Consider the following 6000-nt stretch of genomic DNA (forward strand, 5'->3'; position numbering starts at 1 on the left):
AATATAAACTAATTTTTAACTCAAGTTGAAACATATTCCCTGTATTGACTCAGGAACTAGCATATGCATGTGTTTTTAATAGTTGCTTTATAATTCACATTTAAATCCTCTTTTGAACTTCATGATCTCACACTGTTAAACAGCCATAAGTATAATGTTTATTCCTCAGAGAACTTTTAAAACTTCCTTAGAGTGCTCTAAAATCATATTTCATTTCAAAGTCCTGTTTTTGAAATGTTAAATTATTAGCTAGAACACAGTATAAGTATTCCCTGAATGAATCTGGTAGTCTTTTGAAAAGGAGCTGTTCCTCTGTGGGATTGATAGCTATTAATTCTACTGTTAAAGCTTCAAATCTTGAGACTAATATGGAATTTAATATTAGCTTAAATTTCTAAAGACCTCCATTGCTTTTTACATCTGCAAATGTGGAGGAGGAAGGGAGAGAGGCAATTGAATTAATATAAACAGAAATTGTGGGTGAGTTGAAAATGTGAATTGTTATCTACTTTTTTTTGAGTTATTGATTACTTTTTTGCCACAATAGACACAGGTGTGTTTTTATGTTTGTTTGTTTTTGTTTTTTTTTTCCCCTTTTGAAGACGTTCTACTATATATTACCGGTCTTCTATGCAGTGGTGGAGAAGGTGTTACTAGAATTATGTACTGTAAGCTAGTAACTTTCAGCCTGCAAGACTGCTGTTTCCTGGGAATCTGAAACTGTGCCATTACCTGACTGGATAATAATTCCCAAGTTGCAAAACACATGTTTATCCCAGTTAGAAGCTGGCAGCATGATCGTCAGAAAGACAGAAAATGTAATGAGGAAATTTATTAGAAATACATATTGGTATATTAACCCATAGCAAGGTTTCTTATCATATTTTAGTAGAACTGGTTAAAAACAGGGAAAGATATGAACAGCTGAAATGGGTTAATTACATTTCACATTTGTTATGCATAAATTGAAAAGCTTAGCTTTATTCCAAAGCCTTACTCAATTAAATCTTCATGAACTTAAAATTCTTATTGGTACCTAATTAAATTAGGGAAATTACTGGCAGACTGAATTAGAGCTGATCTGTATTTAGGGACCCCCTTGAATAAAGTTCCTCATCAGTATGTTAGCTTACATATTTCTTCCTTAAATCTACTGCTGTGAAACTTCAATGTCAGTCGATCTGTTTCATGGTTTTAACTTTCTCCTCTTCATAGATCCTGTGTTCATGGATCATGAATCAATCATCCGAAGACGGGATGATTAATTGTTAGTCTCAGATGCAAAAGTAAATCTGTTTTTTGTGTCACTCTTAGGGTCTTAATGGGCAGTTGTCTGGGGTTCTCAACAATTGGGTAAAAATGAAGTGTCTTCTAAGCTAGTTAAACCCCTAGGAGACATAAATGAGCAAGTCAAGGGAAAAACTGACAAGACAAAGGTGATTAAATAGGAATTTGGCTAGTACATCTAACAGGGGAATGGCAGGGTTGTTTTTGTTTTTTCAAAAGTAATTTTCTTCAAAGCTCTGAATACACACACCAGCAAGACATCAAGCACTTATTGTTGCCTTTGAACCAGTCTGCATAATGTGAATTTTGCTAAACAAGCTAGCTTATACTTCTGACAAGTGCTGGACCTAGTACTATCCATATTCTACATGGATTTCTTCAGAGAGGAATTAATGTGTGGTTATATTCCAGGATCAGATGTGATATAATGCTAAACAGTTATAACTTAAATTGTAAGGGAATTTAGTTCAATTTCTAGTGAGATACATAAGCAGACATGACTTGTTGCCAATGGGTGCGTGCTAGAAATATGAGAACAGACCTGAGTAAGATCGCTTCACATACCCAAGTTGTTTCTTTTCCATACCTGCTGTTGTAGCATCATAGCTGTACACTTGTGTTTAAAAAGCTGGCAAATGTCTCCCTTCCAAAGCTCCCTGCCAATATAATTGAATGCTTACCATAAGACAGACTCTGGTACAAAAGCAATAATTTTCAGAAATTCAGATGCAGCTCAAAGAAGAATGAGTAACATGTCAAGCACGTTAGAAAATATATAAACCTACAGTGGATCTTCAAATGAGGAGGGAATCATAGGGCTACAGCAAAGTCAGGGCAACCAAAGTCTTTCCCTGGGACAACTGTTCTTGATGGTGAATGATTGATTATTTTTTTTTTTTAATTTTTTTATTTTTTCCCCCTCACTGTAGAATCAACTTCATGTTTTTGTACACTTTGTAATATACTCTACACCTTTTTCACCTTTGGAAGTTTATATTCAGAATGGAAATGTCATGCTAGTAATTTTCAGAAAGTATGACTTAACGTTCTTCCCAAGGGTCAGAGTCATCCAGTTATGGAACAGAATTGATACTTAATGGATCACTCAGACATGTGAGCTGAAACACTTAAAGGAAATGGGAGAGTTGAAATCCATCCATGTTCAGAAGGCCAATGTGTAATTTTTCCTCTACTTCAAGTTCAGCTTGTGTCATTTTATGCATTCTCTGTGATACAATGCTATATTCTCTGGAGAAAAAAAAAAAAAAGGAAAGGAAGTGAGATTATTACATACTACTTTTTTCTAGCTCTATTCATCTCGATTTGCTTCAGTATCTCAATGTGTCACTAATTAAAAAACAAAACAAAAAAACACACCAACAACAACAAAACTGAATGACAAAAAACCTGAAGACAAATGGGAAGAAATTATATTCAACAAATAATCTTCCTGGGTTGACAAAAAGTGAAAACCCAAACCTTTAAATCTTCCTGCCAGTGTTCTGCCCCTATCAGAAATGTGCATTGGTACAAAACTTTGATTTGCACATCTGGCTCTCTATTGGCATGACTTCTATGAACAACGGAAGAGGGAGCATGTCTGCTCTATTAGTACTGACAACAAGCATCAGAAGCAGAATATTTGACATGGGCCAGATATCTTTTCTGTTTGAAAAAGTTTGTCAGTCTTTGTGAGTTTGTCTGAATCAGTGCTGTAGCAGTTGTGTGTTTCTGGAGGCTGGCACTAAGATTTGGAACACAAATCAGACGAGTAAGTATTAAGATGGGAGGTGTTTCAGGCCTCTTGTTTTCAGAAACATGCTTAAAAACATATATATATGTGTGTGTGTGTGTATATATATATATTTGTATATATATACATATATATATGTGTATATATATACACAACAATTTTTGTATATATATATATACAAAATAAATTACAAGAGTGATGCTAGATAAGTAATATAGAAGTGGTAGAGGAACAGAAAAATCAATAGTTCATATAAATGAACTATCAAGTTTAATTAATACAAATCAATCACAAATATTTTTTTCCTGTGGCACAGTAGTTTGCCTTATAGCAGGAAATATGGCCTGCAGTAATGTTCTTTTGTATACACAGCAAGCTTTCTCCCTTTTTCCTTTTATTGTGTTTGATGGAAAGGTTTGAGTAGCTCTTGGTTATTCTCCAGCAGCATCCTGAATAACAATTTGCTTTTAACCTGACAACAGTGGCTTTTTAAAGCAGGTAATTTCCCACTTAGTGTACTTTCCCAGTGGGATTAGACGTGATGGGCTACCTACCCGGTTCTTCACATCTGACAGCTGTAGGACTTACTGAGCACCTGAGGGTTGAGGAAAGGAGAAGATGACAGTGGCTCTCTGGAGGTTACTGTCACTCAATCAAAAGCTGGAATGAAATGTGACGGCTGGGTAACCTGGTTACCCACCTTGCCTGACCTTTCTGGCTGGCTTGCCCTGACTGCTGGACTGGTAGGTTGCTGGTGCAAGCATGGCTCTGCTGTTGGTTACATGACAGGCAGCCAGCACGGGAAACTATTCAGATCATCAAACTGTGTCTCTCTTGAGCAATAAGTTGGCATATACAGACTACCTCATTAGGACTGTGAAATGCCTTTACAACCAGTATTTCATATGGAATAGTATCTTGGGCATGCCTTGGTGTGAATAGAAGGTACAAGTTATATCAATGAATGCACTTTTACAAGCAGGCTATTATATTTAGGAAAACAAAGCAAACAAACAAAACCTTTAAGGACTCTTTTTTTTTTTTTTTTTTCTTTTAAGGTTTTATTGACAAGAACACGTGGTGTGTGCTGGCCTTGTAGTAAATGGTAGCTACTGGGGGGGAAGGTCCCATATGGAGGGTACCAGAAAGGACTCACCTGTCTATAAGCATATGTATTGTAATTGAGACTTATCGGTGAAAACTGATGCAGTAAAAGGCACAGACTACCTCAGCCTTTTCCATGTTGCTTGGTACGCTTGTTACTAGGTCTCCTGCCTCACTGAACAGTGAACTTGACCCACTTTTGTCTTCCTTTTTCTAGCAGTGTACTTACAGAAAGTTTTCATCCTGCCTTTTACTTTCCTTGCTAGTTTGAACTCCAGCTCAGCCCTCCTGACTATTCCTATGTGGGCAGGCGGTGTCTGCGTGTTCCTCCCAAGCAGCTGTCCCTGCTTGCAGCTTCTGTGTACTTTCTTCTGTCTGAACTCAGTCAGGAGCCATCCTTGTTTATCTGTGCTGGCCTTCTGCCATGCATGCCTGACTATCTGTAAGGTGGCATGAACTGTTCCTGTGCTATGACAAGGCTGTCCTTGAGCATCGGCCAGATTTTCTCAGTCTCTTTGCCCTCCCAGGCAGTTTCCCATGGGATCCTGCCAAGCATGTGGTAGCCTCTTCAGGAACCTGCTTTTTGACATCCAGGATTGTAATACTATTGATCCTGCTCATTCTTCTCGAGATCTTAAACTGACAAATCATGTAGTCGCTACAGTCAAGACTGTCCTTGACCTCTACATTGTGTAACTGTTCCTCTTTGTGAGCAGCAGATAGAGCTGACTATCTCCTCTACTCCTTTCATACATCACCCACACCAACAACTTCTTGGAAGGCCCCAGTGATCCTAGTGGTTAATTTTATTCTGCAACGTATGACACTTTGGAAAGCAGTAGCAGCTAATGTTGAAGTCATGTTCCACAGTTGCTGAACAGAAGCTAAAGAATTAATGATTGTCCATGGGTACCTGGGTCATGTGCAGTGGCAGAATAACTGGCATCTCCCAAGAATCCATCAAATGTCCTGCTTTTTACTCCAGTGCAGATGGCCACGTCTTGTCTGTTTGGTTGTGTCTTAGGGTGAGAACTGACAGTGAGAATACACTTACAGTGCCATAGCGTATTTCTATAGAAAAAGCTTGATATGGTTACTCATTAAGATAGTGTTACTCATTTTTATTTTCTGCCCTCAATCTTGACTCTCTTCTGCATTGGAAGTTTAAATAAGTACTTGGGGATGGGGGAGGAGAATTAGCAGGTAATCTTAGAGTATCTATCTAATCACAGAAGCCCTAGAGGATCCTTGTAACATAAAAGTACTTGTACCTCTTACATCTAACGTAAATGAAATATTCCTTCAGGTAAAAGTGTGACCACCTGGGGAATCGGCCTCACTTGTTCACTTAGCTTGTTACTCTACTGGAGAGGGAGGACAGTAGTTAGAATTGGAGGGGGAGGTAGCACGATTAGCACATTAGCTTAAAATCTTGAACAGTAAAATCCTTACTTTCTCAATCCTGTCTTTTCTTGTCTAACTTGACAAGCGTATAAGAGGTTGTCTTCACAACTTTTTAAATAGTTGTAATCTTCCTTAGTTCTGAATATTTGCTTCAACTACAGAATGTACAAATAGGCTCTACCTTAATGTGCTTGAATAGCCTTTTTTTTTTTAATTTTAGTTTAATGTTCCCTTCAGGGATTCAAATCCACAACTTTCAATCTTTTCTTCTTCCTACTTCTGTCTCTGAAATATCAGCATCTCTTTAAGTATCTGCACTTCTTCCTTGGGCAGTTTGTCATGAGGTATTTCTCCTGATCTATGAATTATGAATTTTCCCCTAAGCTGACTTTCTCTTTCTTTGCCTTTTAGTTCTTTTTTTTTTTTTTTTTCCAGTTTTATTTTATGCTCTG

This window comes from Anas platyrhynchos, chromosome 1 (assembly GCF_047663525.1).
Source record: "Anas platyrhynchos isolate ZD024472 breed Pekin duck chromosome 1, IASCAAS_PekinDuck_T2T, whole genome shotgun sequence".
Taxonomy (NCBI): Eukaryota; Metazoa; Chordata; class Aves; order Anseriformes; family Anatidae; genus Anas; species Anas platyrhynchos.